The 17,695-nt window shown below is 34.5% G+C and overlaps 1 protein-coding gene across 2 annotated transcripts in view; it reads right to left on the bottom strand.

Annotated features, from left to right (window-relative positions):
- The window catches only part of LOC126762296 (SOX domain-containing protein dichaete), a 74,095-nt gene extending 59,137 nt beyond the window's left edge, over positions 1-14,958 (bottom strand). Inside the window, exons 1-2 of one of the 2 annotated variants that reach the window (XM_050478969.1) lie at positions 14,860-14,958; positions 9,201-10,177 (exon numbers count right to left, since the gene is read on the bottom strand). The gene's annotated coding sequence lies outside the window, so the exon portion shown is untranslated. Of the gene's footprint in view, positions 1-9,200; positions 10,232-14,859 lie in introns of those variants that run through there. The other variant, XM_050478971.1, reaches the window with a different exon arrangement.
- Positions 14,959-17,695: the final 2,737 nt, after the last annotated feature.

Here is a 17,695-nt window from a genome sequence, read left to right as displayed (position 1 = left end):
TGACTTTCGGAAGGAATTCGGAGTGTACCACACCTCGATAATCAAAGAAAACTGTCAACATAACCTTGATTTTTAACCTGCTTTGAGGTGGTTTAGCTACGGCTCACCTTTGCCACGATACTCGGCCGATCGATAATCTGTTTCGGGGTCATTAGCATGGAAGCAAGACTCATCGCTACTAATAATATATTTCATGACATCCTCATAGTCGCAAATCATTGTTTTACAGACGTTAATGCGATGCTGCTTTTCGAAAAAAAACCATCATGCTTTCACATTTCTTAGACCCAAATGATCTTTCAAAATAGTTTCACTGATCCTTTCGATACTCCAAAGATGTCAGTAATATCTCTGACTCTTAATCGTTGAACCTCAAACACTAATTCCTTTATTTTATTAACGTGTTGATTATCAGTTGATGGCCGTCCTGGACGTACATAGTTCGTCGTCAACGCGTTCTCGACCCTCCTTGAATAATTTGAACCAATCAAAAACCCTTTATCACCGAAGGCTTTTTCAACATTCTGATTGTTTTTGCATCAACAATTTGATTACGCATACAAAATTTAATGAAACTTCTTTGTTGAATAATTTCACTCATTGAAAAAATCGCCCTATACACTATATGTGCTTTCTCCAGGCTGGACAAGGAAGCACAGAAAATGGGTCTGGCAGTGAACGAGGGCAAAACGAAATATCTCCGTCATCAAACAAACAGCCGTCGCACTCGCAACTAGGCTTTCACGTCACTGTTGACAGTCATAACTTTGAAGTCGTAGATAATTTCGTCTATCTTGGAACCAGCGTAAACACCACCAACAATGTCAGCCTAGAAATCCAACGCAGGATAACTCTTGCCAACAGGTGCTACTTCGGACTGAGTAGGCAATTGAGAAGCAAAGTCCTCTCTCGACGAACAAAAACCAAACTCTATAAGTCGCTCATAATTCCCGTCCTGCTATATGGTGCAGAGGCTTGGGCGATGACAACAACCGATGAGTCGACGTTACGAGTTTTCGAGAGAAAAATTCTGCGAAAGATTTATGGTCCTTTGCGTATTGGCCACGGCGAATATCGCATTCGTAGGAACGATGGGAAGCAGAGGAAGAGGAAGACTTCCACTCCGTTGGAAGGACCAAGTGGAGAAGGCCCTGGCTTCGCTTGGAATATCCAATTGGCGCCACGTAGCGAAAAAAAGAAACGACTGGCGCGCTGTTGTTAACTCGGCTATAATCCCGTAAGCGGAGTCTACGCCAATTAAGAAGAAGAAGAATTAGTATGCTATATGTGTGTATGTACTCAACATGCTATAACTCCAATTAAATAGCATTTTTGTACAATTAACCAGGTCGAACCTTGTTCAGTTTTTAAAATTTATAGCGAGAGGTTTCGGTCTATTAGACCAAACAGCGCAACACTAAAAAATACCTACTTAAGTTTCCAAGCGCTTTGTTCTTCGATTATTCAATAATGTGTTCCATTGATTGCTTTTCTAGGGAGGAAAGATCATATCAACATTTAATTAAGTTTTATTCCTGACTAATTTCTTTCAACAATCCATTAAAATAGATTTTTGCAATTACAAAACCGAACAATACATATAGATTTGGCTTTTAAACTCTCTTAGTGTTGAGTGAATTTCATCATTTGCATGTAAATTAGCGCAGTTGAGTCAATAATTGGCAAACAATCTTTAATGAAATTAAGTTTGTAAAACAAACAAACAGCTCTTCGTTAAAGTTGCATTTGCTGATCAAATATTTAAACAAATTAGTGCCTATTACTTTTGTGAAACACTTATAAGTATTCTTTTAAAATTACGTATTTTCTTAGGATTTGCTAATACTAATAGATAATTAGGGAGGCTAACTTATCGGAATCTATTTTGACCTTACATAAGTTCGCTCTGTAGAACTTGGTTACGTTTTTGTTAGATGCGTGACAAGGCGATGGATTTGATGAGAATATTTTATAAGCCCGAAATACTGTCAGAAGTTAAACATTTATGTCGAAGGTATACGGACCACATTCTTTCGAACTGTAAGTACTGGTTCTCATATAGAGATGATTTCATATGTCAAATAGCAAAACTGATTTTAAGTTTCGATAGAAAACTTCCTTAATTGAAGTACATAAATGTGATGTGAAGTCTACATCGACTTCCACCATACATATACGTATAAGTATATTTCTGCTTCTTGGACATAATTTGTTAGATATTTCACTGAAAGTTTCAGTCGAACAAGCACATATGTACATGGGTCATAACGTTTACTCAGTTTTCCGTGTTCCCAATGCAAGCATTTCTACAAGTACTCACAAAAATCAAACTGCACGTATTTTCTTGCCGAGTTAACCGTCCTCTGCTCTTCTGTTTGTATATTTTGAGAAAGCGTTGGTTGTGACCATCATGCAGTTGATCTGTAAAATGGTATTTGACATATACTGTGGTGACCATCTATAGAAGATCAAATTCGATTGTACATCCTACGCCAACTATTATTATTCAAACCTATTTTGATACAGAGGTATTCCAACAGCGAGATTTATACATTAAAAGAAAACAAACAAACAAATACTTGTCAAAATTGAAATTATATATTATTGATCTAATGGAATGACTGTTTTCATAGAAGTCATTAACAGACTTCCAATCACTGCCTGAAAAATCTAGTCATAGGTCAAAAATTAAAGAACGCCAAATGTTATAGTATATCTCACTCGGAAACTGTCTCGAATCTTTACTTGTTTTTGTTTCAGTGTAACCAAACAATTTTAAGTATTTCTCGAAAATTTTTAAAACTGGTAATAGTGTCGTCAATATTTTTTCGAGATCACTCCTACCAGTGAGATTGGTTATCTCCGTTAAATAGCAAATCAAAAAAATTTTATGGCAAAATACAACACCAAGTTCGGTAAGATTCTGTCGACATAACCGAGCTATTGAATTATTATAAGGTTTAAATTGAACTTCCTGACAACTGATGGAATAATATCTAAGCTATTTAATAATTATGTTACTATTAAAACGTAAATTTATTAAGATCAATTTTTATATTAAATGACAACGAAATGATGATGATTTAAACAGCATTATAGCGCTATACGAGACTAAGAGATATTATAAATCGTTTAACTCGTATGAAGTGATGTTAAATAAGGTAAAGATATTAAAATATATTTTATAAATTTAAAATATATATAATCGGACATAAGGACATATTAGAATGAGCATCAAAATTCTCTCTTCGAAGCACTATAGCGGTTCAAACTCGGGGTTTATCTTTAGGTGAAATTTAGTGACATTACAAAACGCTAGTTCTAAAGCTCTCATTCAGATTGCAGAATATTTTAAATTGCATTTTTGTATTATTAATTTTCACACAAAATGAATTAGCCATGAGTATAAGTGGCTCACTTATTATGAATTGTACGTACCATAGTAAGCAGAGGATTTTGTTTTGAGACTTTACAGGATCTCATAAAATTAACGCAAGATTGAAACCAAATAGAAAATAAAGTTTTAAGTCTTTCGAATGTCATTTTTTATTGAATTTATGGAATAACATAAAAGCCGACAAATAACCAATTTTAAGGTATCACAAATTTCGATCAATATAAATGGTTTAAAGTCAGGTGGAAAGTGTGAAATCACTATAAGGGGTCTGGACTCATTGAATTAAGGTTTGACATTACTCAAATTTTACTCGAGAATATAGTTTCATACATACACTTTTGTGAAGATAGTTCACATGCTGAACTGACACATTGGACATTAAGTCTAAGTTTCTAAGAATAAGGGAATAAGTTGGGCTAATACGTATATAAATTTTATCCATTTTATGCATAAGAACTTAGTGTGATTAGATTAAGATTTCATTATTGATCGGTAGTTCAACCTATATATTAGATATATGAATGCCAATTTTTTTTACAAGCGCACACTATTATCGGGAAAAGATCTCTGAATTTCAATGATATGTTTCAGAGATGTGCCGATATCGTGTGCCAAAAATCAGCTGGTTACACTGAGGTTCACATGTTATGGTTTTCCAACATGACGATTATATGGAGAGTGTGCGGCGCTATCATACCATTCACCAAATTTTCACATTGGCGGAAGATGTCCCAGAAACCATTTAGGTTGTTTTTTTAAGCATTTTCAGCTCACAAGTGACTCTCACAACTGCGATCATCTGCATAGAAGTTTTCGTTTAATGGCATTTTGTGAGCGAGGAAATGGACCGATTACGTTCAACAGCAAGCCTAAGCTCACAAAAAAATGGATCAAAACCTTTCTAATACTTATAAAGTACACAGGAGGTGTCTAATTTTGCATTCATTTAAAATATGCAAAAAAATAAATTTTTTTCAGATTTTTGGACAAACTACTGGACGAATTTCCAAAATCTGTTCCATTCCATTGAAATTTTAATTAAAACAATAAACACATGCCAAACTGAAAAACCAGAGCAACAGGGGTTTGTTGCCTGTGGCTCTTTCATAGCATCCACCTACAGGTTTATTGCTTCAATTTGCAGCGTTGGCTTGGATCATGTGAGCGAGGGGGATAAAGAGGCGGGCAGTGCGCGGCAAATGTGGCCCGCATGCGTGCGTGATTGTATTCGAGTGTGAAAGTAGTTAATTATAAACATTAGGGGGCTGCCAAGGAACAAAGCGCACCTAAAAAGGTGCACAAACGGAAAAGAATGCACACACACAAGAACACTCGGTGCTTTTGACAAACGAAGACTAGACCGAAACGACATTTGGGGTACTACTGTTTCGCCAAGAACAGAGAAGGAAACAACAAAAGCAACATGTAAAACAAGCGACCAGCTGCCAGCCGCAATGGCGCGGAAAAGGACAGTAAAAGTAATAAAAAAAATATCAACAAAAGATATAAAAAAGTACGTTATTTTCCCTATTGAAGTAGTTGCAGCTATCCACTCTGAAGTGTCAAAAATCGCTTCGGTGCGGCGTTGACTCGGAAGCCAAGAAGCCTGCGCGAGTCTGGTGGCTGAATGGGCGAGTTAAGCAGTGGCTCAGCATGTGGCTAAGCCGATCATAATTCTTGTTTGCCAGACAGACAAACAGACAGATAGTGGAGCAACGTTCCTAAAGCCACTTTCAAAGCATATTCGAAATCGTTGCTTACGTTTTACTCCTCTTCTGTTGCATTTATGTGGAACCTTATTGTTTTGTCGCCCTTTTTTGGTGGGCTCCATTCGATTCTGACCATTTTTCTGTCCTCCTTTACTGCCCTTTCTGTGAGGGTCCAATACACGACTATTGTTATTCTTATTGTTGAGTTTGTTTTGTAGAAAATATTTGCTCATGTGTCAAGTGGCAGCGGGCAATTTGTTCCCACTGTGTTCCTATAAGTTAGTTAGTCGCACGAGCAGCATAGTAGTTGCCGGCGGTCAAAACCTGCTGACTGTTCGCTGCCTATCCGTCTCTTGTTCACGTTTTCATAAGCGGCTGCTGCATTTGCGCGTCATATTTACATGTTAATATAATTTAGCTGTGAGCTATAAATTTCAAACACTGATATCTATTACTGTTCAACTGGTGTTACCGGATTAATAAAACCATGGCCGCAAAATAGAGTCTTACATACATACTTGTAGATGCGCAATGGGGCGCAGACGCGACTGAACGCGCGAGCGCTCTGCGTGAGTGGAGAAAGCCGTCAAGGCGTATTTGAATGGATATTGCGCCTAGACGTCTTGGAACCAGCCCGCTATCTTTCCGATTAGATGAATCGATTTCTTTTCCAACTTTTTAATTCTGCTTTAATGTTATGAAATAGAGTATGAATGAATTCGAGAGTGCTTTGTGCGGTGGCATTGTTTGCTTAAGTGGAATAAGATTTCTGTTTGTTAGGCAATTTGTTAATAAAGTAACATTTTCCGCTTACAGTGTCGGATTTTGAACTCAAGTCTGTTAGATAGCATTTCATACTGACTGCCTAAATTGATTGCATGCATAGTGTTTTGTGGAGAACGCGTGTGACCGAATGAGAGCGAAGTGTTCAAAAACGGAAGTTGTCAGTGTAACCGATTGACTATCCATTGTCAGTGTTAATCAGTTTTTTGTAATGCATTTATAATACTTTTTATTATTATGTATTCTACCATCTTTAAACTTAACTGATTGAGTAGCGGTGAAGTGTCATTGTTAGAAATACAATATCACAAACTCTTTTTTTGTAATAAAATTGGAAATTATTTGAAAAAATGGGTAATAATGATAATATAAATGAGTGGTAATCAAGAGTTCGGATTTGTTAAAAAGGCCTTCAGACGTTTGTTGACTTAACAATAGTGATAAATGTAAGTACGAATATTTTTTCTAACATTTGTTCAGAAACCGTATCTCTTCCAAAACATTTTCATATTTTTTTTCGAACTTTTATTTAACTTTTCAGCATATTCTTTGCACATATAGTACAGTGAAAAAAATGTTTGGTATACAATGTACTTTAGCAATATTTAATTGCAGACAAAATGGCACCGAAAAGTTAAATAAAGGCTTTTTCCCTGTGATCCACAGCCTATTTGACAACATTTAAATATGTATAGACCACACGCTGTCGGCATCAGACGCGTCTAACGAGTGGGCTTGTGGATGAATATCTATATTCTTTACTCCATATCACCATAAAATGGGCAATACTGAATCGATTAAATTAGTTTAAAAGTCGTTTGCAATATTCTAATTACCATTGAATTTCGTGTTGGTTTAGCAAAATCTCTCAACCTATGTATGCATTTAAGTCCTTTGTTGTGGCGCAATCAGTGGCGTAGCTACAACTTCGGGCGTCCGGGGCCCCTACCTACAAGTTTCATGAGGTGGTTCGAACAAAAGTGAATTCTTACAAAATATCTTCGATATTAAGTATACAAAATTTAGGAACTAGAAGCCACACAAATTCTGAAGTTACAAAATTCTCACAATACGGTTTTTGAGGAAATTGATAGTAAATTTACAAGACATCTTATTAAAAGCCATAGGAAAAACCCATTTTCGTCCAATATCTTGTACAATTTGAAGGAATTGGAGTTTTTAAATACCATTTTTGAAAATTTGGAGAAATAAAAGTATTTGTTACATTCAAAGCATACGGTAACTGTGGAGTGGCACGTCGCTAGACAAAGCTAGAAAAGTGCATTTTTAAGTTTTATCACTATTTTTAAGAAAGATATAAACCAAAAGATATAAGACAAATTCAAAGACTGAAGAGTATTCGATAAAAATTAATATTTTTCATTGTTATTCAGATTATTACATTGTGAGTGTACAACTCTTTATCTTTTAAAATAAATTTTGTAAAAAATTTTGTTGAAGTATTTTTCTGAATATTAAAACACAGCATATCGTTTTGCCGCCTCCAAAACGTTGCGCCCGGAGCGACGGCCCCCTTCGCCCCTCCCCCCATAGCTATGCCACTGGACACAATGGATTCATTCAATGTTTTGGGAAAAATATTCAAAAACATATGCAATCTGAGCTTTTCGTAAGGTGCATACAGCTAAAAGTAGTAATGGTAGGAATCTAAGTTAGATATTATTGTGAAAAATATGTTAAATAACAAAATTCAACCATTTCCTTTACTATTTTCATGTGCTTATATTCCTCCAACATGTTGCAGCAGAGTATAATACTTTTGTTCACGGTTGTTTGTTTCACCAAGTTCAGTTAGATATTAAAATATGTATATATAAGGATGATGAGCCGGTTGAAATCCGAGTGACTGCCTGTCCGCCCGTCTGCCTGTTTGTGGAAGCTATACCTTGCGTAAGATTGAGTTATCGGAACTTCGGTATTATGTTCCGTGGCAAAAAGAGAGTTCGTACATGGGCGTAATTAGACCACTGCCACGCCCACAGAACTTCATAAAATGAAAACTTATAAAATGGGTTAACTAAGCGCTAAATTAAGATATACAACTGTAATTTGCCACAAGTGGTGTGGCCCCGTCCCCTGAGAGGTTTAAAGTTCCTATCTTCCAAAACATTCAAGTGAAAATTTGTCAAATTTCTTCAAGTTAACTAACTTCTAAAAGACCAATTAATCAATAACTAAATACACTAGACACATTAAGTTTAGGTTCGTTGAGGTTTGAGACACTTTTATAGGAGATGCAGTCAAAGTTGGACAAAGGATGTGTCATCGCTCACTTATGTATATGTAATATCATATGTCTCGTTACCCGATCAACCAATGTCAACCAAATTAAGAATATATATATTTTTTAAATTCACATGTCACAGTACGAAATGGATGAACCACGCCTACTTCTCATTTAACACAACTTTAAATTGAATTTGATTCTTTCACTTTTCAGTATACAAATTAAGATTTGCCCGAATTGTGCCTTTGAAGTATCATAGTTTTAGACCAAGAATTGGTCAAATTGCGCCAAAACTGTTCAAGCCATTAGATACCAATTATGTGAACCCCAGTACCTATAATTTACTTTTTACCGAAAATTTTCGGGGAATGTGTGGGATTTGGAGAAAATAGTTTCCTGATAAAAATGGATTGAATCGGGTCAATACTTGCCTTAGCCCCCATATATGTATAGTACCAAATATAAAGATTTTCGAATTTCCGGGGGACTTTGTACCACATATATCGACCAATGTAACTCACGTATTAATAAAATTTAAAGAGCATATTTTTCCAATAACGGTGCATCTTTGCATAAATAAAGTCGGTTAAAAACTTTTCCTAGACCGTATATGACTAACAAGCCTTATGTATCTGAAGGTATTACCTCGGCTTCAATCTTTGCAAGTTGCAAAAGTATGAAAACTTCGGTTTTACCCAAATTTAGCCCTTCCTTACTCCTTAAAAAATATCACTCTGCTGCCGGTCTGCTTATTAAACCTCATATTAGTTTTATGCATATCTACAAGTAAATTAAATGCTTCAATGTGTCTGTAAGGGGTTCAGGGGAGATCAGGTTAGACCGTTCAATAAATCGATTCGAGATTTTTTTTAACGACTTGCACTTATTACAGAAAAAAGAAAGATAATTTTTTAAAACTTCAGAATATTGAAAAAGCGGAATTTCAGTTCATAAGATTGCAGTTTCATTTTTAGGTTCAATTGCCAAACACTTTCGAACAGTAAAAGAAAAAGAGAAAGAAAAAACTCTTGAAAAATTAGTTTAATTTCAAATAAGTACTCACCTTAATATTTTAGTCATTTCCAGTTAATCTTTTGATATCTCCGTAGTGAAACGCAAATCAGTTTATGTTGCAGCTAAATGCTGTTTCGGTATGTTTATAGAGAACGCCTTTTGTTGTGACTCTGGTGCCGATGAATATTTATAGATACTTAGTTCAGGCACGGAGTGTTTTACAAGCGCAATACGTGTCACTTTGGCGAGGTATTCGAAATTGTTTGTTTTTTTTTTTCATACATACGTCTGTATGTTATGAATATGAATTTGTAAGCTGTGGGTTTGACCACTGCACGATTTAAAAGTAATAAACTTGTTGAGAATTTTTATGTGATTTCGTATCGGCTTCGACGTAAATTGTGTATCGGAGGTTTGTCATTTCTACAGCAGCTTTCAAGCTACAAAATCAGTGTTTTGCTCGTCATTGTTGTTGTTGCACTTGATGGCCCAATTTGAAACACTCATCCCAGCCCAAGCGAAGGTCACACACACATGCGCAAATATAACTAAGATGCGGTTACTTTGATTAGATATTGGGCTTTATATTTGAACGGATATTCTTTCACTAGCATCACATACACAAGCACAAAGACGATACAAGTAACAAATTAAAAACTTTTACAATCAATAAACGGTTTTGACCGGTGTTATTGTTGTGAATAATATTTAATTTTGACGGTTGTAGATGGACTTTTATGGTTGTGACCGCGCGTTCACGATTTATTATTGCGGTTGGCTTTAGCCTTTTTACGGAATAACTTTTTATGATTAATTTTTTTATTACTATTTATAATGTTTCTTCGACACAAGTCGGACTATTCATATACATACATGGGTGCATAGATATATATGTATGTATGTACATTTTATTGACTTTGGCTCGCTTCCCTGACATTTCGAGAAACTTGCTCCATTGTTTTATTTTATCACTTTAATTGTATGTTTTACTGTTCTTGTGTGTTCCTCTAATAGCATGCATTGTTTCTGAAAATAATGTATTCATATTTTTATTTAATTGCTTATTTTAGTTCTGCGTTTGAATATCGCTCCGTTAGATCCATTTTATCCACATACTCGGTTTCAACGATTTTATTAGGCTACTATCAAGCATCGGGGTTATAATAAAAAAATGTACATATACTTATGTACATACATACATATATACTCTGCTCATCAAGAGTATGCCTCTGCTGTCTCGTCAGCTTTAAATAGTTTTTCATGTTGAGAAATGTAAAACATTTAAAATAAGTCTAATAAGGGATCCAATACAAATGAGTTTATTATCCACCACTATTCAAATAAAGCAGGAAAAACTTTAAACTTGGTAATTTTGAACTAAAAGCAAATCTAAGTTTTTTTCAATACCTCGAAATAAGTATGAGTGTTGATGTATTATGCTTTGAATGTCGGTATTTTCTATCCAAAAAGTCAGTTTTCAACGGGTAACTAAAAGTACTTGAATACCCTCACGAAACACTGAAAACTTCTGGTGGAGGGAAGTATTTTAAAAGTAATCGGCACCATTATCTTTTGAAGTGCCAAATACATATATAAATATAGAGCAAAATTTATTTAACTAATATCCACTACTATTCCATTGGTCGCAGCTTTGAATGTATGATAAGTTTTGGCGTTTTTCGAAATTCAAAAATTTATCTCTAAGGTTAAAATATTTATCGAAATTTCCATTGTGGTATTTTATAACAATACTTCATATTTTTCTAGCCTTTCCACTAAATGCCCCCTTAAAATGGAATCAGAAGTCACCGACGGCAAAACTGATTTCGATTAAAACTGTTACAACATCGCTGTTATACGTCTGATGAGATATTTGCGGTATTGTACAGCGCGGATATTTGAAAAAATCTAATTTCTTATTGGACAATTGATGCGTTTTCTAATAAGTAAGTTCTAAAGTTCATATTTCTTAATGGGGATCACATCGCCTCAATAGCTCCTAATATGTAGTATATTGGAATTCGCTAATGTGCTGCGAATCACATAGCCTTGTCGTTGTGATTTAGGGGTGGGCACAATAGACCTTCGGTCGCGGTGCAATCCTCATTTATCTGTCTATCTAATAAGTAGAAAGAACTTTGATTTTCAATTTACTTCAATGGGGATATTATTATTAGGTTATTTGTGGATGGCTTTTGATTTTTTTCTCATCGCTGTATTTAAATAACATTCTTAAAGCGTTTTCGCTTAAGGATATGTATGTGTTATACAAGCTCACGTTTACATGAGGATACATTAATATGTACATATGTATATAGATATTAGTGCTTAAACACAAAAAATCACTTAAAATAGTATTTTGAAATTAATATCTTATTTTATCCGTCGTAATGCAGTTTATATGTACATATGTACATACATATGTATATCGTACATCGTTCTATTCGATTTATTAAACTTAGAAATAAAGTACACACAGCACACTAGAAACGCACAACGGAACGCGCTCACATTTGAAATTCGCGTCGGCCACGTTTTCAAAACCGCCGCGTGAAACTGGAGCCAATTGAAAAAGTCACACAACTGAGTTGAACTTTTGTGGAAATTTGGCTAAAGCGAGAAGAGCGCCAAAGAACCAAATGAGACATACAAAAACAGCAGCAACAATAGCAACAATAAACACGCTGAATAAAATCGAAGAAAAAATCGAAAGAGAACAAACGACAAACGACCAACGACACGGGCCAAAACAATTTCACAGATACGCAAAAAAATCCGAATCCAATCCAATCCAGTTCAACACTCCAATACGAGTGCGAGTTAGTAGAATGCCACAACGCCAACAATAATACACAGTAGAAGAAAAAGCACACAGGCACAACGAATACGGCAATGTTTGGGGATATGTAAATGGCGCTGGAGTTATGAGCAGTTTGTTGCGTCTGACGGCAGTGGGGATGGTATTGAGCAAGCAACGACGACCACGACGACTACATCGCTGGCAACGGCGATGACGAATATGTGAATACGAAGAGGCGAATTTGGATTTGCGAATAGCAAATGCGAATGTAAACCTCATCCCCACAGTAGGTAAATACTTCATATATATCTACATATCTATCTACATACTTATATATTTGTATATTCATATGCAGTGCAAGTATATACAAATTCATGTATGTACATATGTACATACATACGTATGGAATATGGCATACTCCGGTTAAAACGTTTTAATTCGTATATTAACTTCCCACTTATTTACATACGCCCATGTATTATACATATATCCGACCTACTAAGAAAATATGTGTTTAATTTAACATTTTTCGACAGTGATAAAATGTAATAATTAATTATTTTTATATTCATATACACCAAACCTCACCTCATTCATATAATAATGACCACTTTGCTACTCACCATGGCTGCACAAGCACTGGCTCTCATATCATAGTCAATGTCCATTTACTGTTGTAAAACTGTCTACAGAGTTCCATACGTATAAGTATTAAAGTGGAGAGCTAAGTTCAGACAACAACAATAACATAGAACACTAGCTGTGTGTAAATACAGAACTGTTCACAGAAAGAGGTGGTAAGAGTTTCTCCCCTACTGACATTGGTGGTGTTTTGTTATTGTTGCAAAGGTATGTACACTGGACGTTGTTAGCCATATTGTTGGTTACAGTGCTGCCACAAGACCTTGGGGCATCGAAATGCCGCCCCAAAAATCCAGTTAAATACACAACGATCACACAGACATATACTTATAACATGCAGATACAGCCGATACAACTGTTGAAAATTTTGCTCTTTTCTTTCATATTATAGAAATATTTGCTGATATCAAAAGTGAAGTACGAAGTTTAAGATAAAGTTTTCTGTTAAATTTCCATACATGCAGAATATTCATACATACATACATATGTGCAGACACATACATAGGTACATACGTATGTATATAACCACATGCGAAGAGTTTGAAAATAGTCCGAGATTTTGGTTTTACCACATTTATTATCGATTTTCCCAAGAAAACAACAAATTGACACCGAAACTGGTATTGCAGTATTAAGTTTTTGCTCTTTTATATACATAGCTTTAAATTCTAATTTTTTTCATTTAGTTATATAGTTAAACAAAACTCAAAACTATAGCAACTGAGAGAATACTTTTAGTAATGCGGAAGTTGTTGAATTAAAATCTTGAAAAAATTAAAGAAACTATCGCAGGATACTTGTTGGTGTCTAATTTTTAAAACATATCTTTGTTTTGTATTTTAGATAAATTTGAGAGTTCAAATTTAAACAAAGTTCGACAGCTGGTGCACATAGGAATGTAGTAAAATTTGTGTAATTAATATATTTATAAAATTTCGGAATGATAATATCCTAAGTATTTTCTCGCTTTAGTTTTCAACTTTTCTTTATATCTTTCTTTCTTTCAATAGGAGAAACATTTTTTTGCAAATGATTGACAAAGGAGTTTTAAAGGTCAATTGAACATAATATATTTACTAAGACGTACATAAAAAACATAGGAAATAAGTTTACAAAGGTATAATTATAGGCCACGCGCTATGGAAACATGGTATTTAACATAAGATTCAAAGCCTGTCAAATTATTTGATTATTTTAGAAATATTAAAATCAATTACTGAAATTATTATGTATTGAGTTTTTTTTTAAATGGCAACATTACTATGGGCACATATGTACATGTGTATATCTAAATATTTGGTTTACTTTTACTTCTTTTTTAGTTTTAATTTATACGAAAGTTGTTTAGTTTTCTAAAAACCAAAAACAAACATTTAATTTTGTTTCAAAATAAATTGACTTGTATTTTGGAGCAAATAGCCAACCACAAACCGATTTTATTAACGAATAAATTTAAATTAAGCTGCTGACACATACTGATGACAAACGACTAAGTGACTTTCAAATCTTAAGCACAGTGCAGGAGAATGAGGAATAAAATGAGGCTTATATCCGCCAAAATTACTTCCATCAGTTTTTTGGACATTGAAAAGGTATCCAAATGAAAAAACAGTTTATTCGAAAACGCTGTGGATTGATTGTTATCTGTTTTCTGTTCATAAATTCTGTCTTCCTAGCAATTTTTATATTGGCATGCAATTTAAATAGCATTAAAAGCGTGAGGTAGATTCTAAGGGCACGAGAAATGTTATCTCGAATTTCAATATTTAACGTTCTTTGTGTTCACATTTACACATTGAAATCAAGTTTTCTTAAATATGAAATAATTAGTTTTAGTAAACACATTATTTTTGTTTTGATTCACTAGGAAACACGGAAACTTCCTTATACACTCATATAACATACAGATATTATAAACAAAGGTTGGAATGGGGAAACTTAGGCAATTATTTAATTATGTGTGTAATTCCTCTTTTCCGAATATTACACATTTACTCTTTAATCGTTCTTTTTAGTTTTTAAATAGATGTATTTCAATACAACTGAACATTAAAGACAAGTTTGAAGTTTAACTTGGAGCAGAGTGTCTTAAAATTTAGCTTTAATAAAGCCGCTTATTACTAAAAAATTTCGATGTTAAATTATATCATGATTTAGTTTATTAAAGTTTAAGATTTTACTTGAATTTATCTTAATTTTGCATCTAAATCAACACTGTGGATACTGGTACTATATAAGCGTTTGTAAAACTTTTGTAATTATTTACTCAAAATCAATCAACTTCGGTTTTGAATTGGGAAAATTTTCGAGAGTTTAAGTAAATATTTACTTAATTCGAACGACTAAAAGTGAATTCGCGTCCAGACGCGCACGTCAACAAATCAAACTGAAGGAGAGATTAGAAAAAATATGCAACCATTCATACGAATATCTATGCTATTTAATTCATACACATGTACATCTCTATGTACCTGAATACCACTGCATTTGAGACGATTGAGAATGTGAACAAGCAAATAAACTGCCATGTCAAGGTGTGAACATGTTGGCAAGCTCGCCCAGGAGGATGGAAAAGCCATGGTTGGAGCTTGAATAGAAGTAAAGGTTGAAGTTAGATGAAACGGCCTACTGCAATGAGGGATACAATCATCGGGGAGCGAAACTCGCACAGAAGTCCGCAGACCAAAAGTGTAATCGACGTTTGTGGCGCAGGCAAAGAGAAAACATAAAACCCGAATCAAATTGAGAAATTCAATAAATGAATTTAAAGGAAAGGAAAAATTGTAAAATTTTCGTTGACTGTGCAAACAGCACGTGTGCATTATCATATTTTAAATATCTAAACCAACCCAAAGTCTTAATCCAAATACGTCTTTCAAAGAAACTGAGAAAATTTAGTAACATGAACTCTCAGTAACTGCACTTCTAGACTATGTATATTTGATCAATGAATGTGATAGCAGATTTATACGCAAGCATCCAAGAGAGCGAAGCTCGAGAGCTCCAAGCTCGCTTACACTGTTCATTTGGTTCAAAAAACGTCAGGAGTTACACAAACTACATATTGGCACGCATTTCGTTTAGGTGGCTATTAGTAAGTATTTTTTTTTATAAATCCGGTCCGATATACACCAAAAGTGGCACTCACCAATACTAATACCGGTACACACCAAAAGTGGCGCTCACCAATACCAATACACAACCGCCAACATAAGTACACACTCTCCATTTATTGAAGGGAGCGAATGCAACCAATGTACAACTTGTCCAATGCAACAACGCCAATGGTGAACAGCGACGAAGAATACACACCCCTTTTATACACATACATGTGTATATGAAGCAAAATGAAATATGCAGGGGGCTGCGTGGGCATCGTGTATAGACGAGCGATGGCAACCGCCAACTGTGGCGCAGCAGGTGGCTATGCTCAATAGAAAGAGATAGCTCTATGACACAAGTATTCCAACAACTGGCATTTGTCGCTCTGCGAAGCACTTGTTGCCATCACACCTTTATACACTGAGGCCACCACTTCGCCACCGCTCTCAGCAAAATGGGCGTTGCCTTTTGGAGTAAAGTAGGCAAGCAGTCTTTCATTATACAAGTATGTAGGGTTTTGGAGGTTTGATATATTCTTGTTTCGTAGTTAGTACACATGGTAAACATACATACATACATATACGTAAAACTTGCAACTTGTGTTGTTTTTATATACCATCGGCCCTGTGAAACATTGAGTATGGAATGCATTTTAAAAATGCTTCAGTTGAATTAAAAAAGTTCTGAATTTTTAAGAGTTGCTTATCCATTTCCATTTGAGAATACTCAGCAAGCACTGAGTTTACTATAAAATGTAAACGACGCACGCGCTTGTGATGTTATTTCGTATGAAAATTATTCCTATAAATCGAGTTTCTCATAACAGAGTTTCACATTTAACTTGAATAACAGTCTAATATTTTATGCATTAAACACGATTAGGACTTTTTAAATTCATTCTAAGACGTTTCCAAAATTGATAATACGGTAGATTTAACGTCTTTTCCATGGATAACGCGAATTGCATATTTAGCTTAAGAAAAATATAATGTTTTCATAGTAATGCAAATTTTGTTTTTCTTGCCATCTTGATAGTAAACAAATTATGTATGTATGTATGTATATCATCCAAAAAATGTTAAGTGCATTATTAAATGATTGATTATGTGTTTCAAACCAAAATCTTTTCAATTGATTTAGTTCTTTTGATGCCAAACAATACGAGTTTTGAATACACATACAATTTTAATGATGTTTGACTTTCGATATTTTAAAATAAAAAAATAATATTTTCAATAAAATTTGCAAACGGTTCTTTCCAAAGGTTTTATAAATATTGCATATCATTTTCAAACTGATTATGAATTACAAATGTCATTCATGTATGTGGTTTTTACATACCAACCTATTTTTATAGAATTATGTAATTTGTCATTGATAAGGAAAAATATCTTTTATGACAATTTTTATCTTGATTTTGATAGGTCAGTTTGTATGACAGCTATATGTTGTAGTGATGTGATCTGAACAATTTCTTCGGGGGGTTCTGACGTTGCTTTGAGCAATAATCCAACTCCGGACTCAGCTCGTCACGCTGATCATTCATACACATACATATATATGTATGTACATATACTAATTTAAATATTTATTCTTCGACGTTTCCTTCTGCGTGTTACAAACTTCGTGGCAAATTTGTTCTGGGTATAATTCGTATTTTGTAAAACAAAATGTTTTGAATGTTCCTCACCTGTATATACGCGAACTCCCCTTGTTTTGAGTTCAGTTTTCTCAGGATCTGGAGTGTGACGCATGTCTTTTTTCCAAGACGCTACTCATTCGTCGGGAACCACTTTATCATATAACTGCCATACAAACTGACCGATAAAAACCATGATGAGGATCTTTTTTACTTATTAAGTAACCTTAATTACCGTTTTAAGTTTACATGTTAAAATAAACATGTACCATATGTACCAGCATTTTAATGAACAAACCAGCCTCTTTAGTGTTCATAAAAGTATTAGAAATAATGGCAGTTTGCCTCGCCCCCAACTGCA

The sequence above is a fragment of the Bactrocera neohumeralis genome, chromosome 6 (genome assembly GCF_024586455.1).
Source record: "Bactrocera neohumeralis isolate Rockhampton chromosome 6, APGP_CSIRO_Bneo_wtdbg2-racon-allhic-juicebox.fasta_v2, whole genome shotgun sequence".
NCBI classification, from domain to species: Eukaryota; Metazoa; Arthropoda; class Insecta; order Diptera; family Tephritidae; genus Bactrocera; species Bactrocera neohumeralis.
This window is presented reverse-complemented; position numbering and strand designations above follow the sequence as displayed.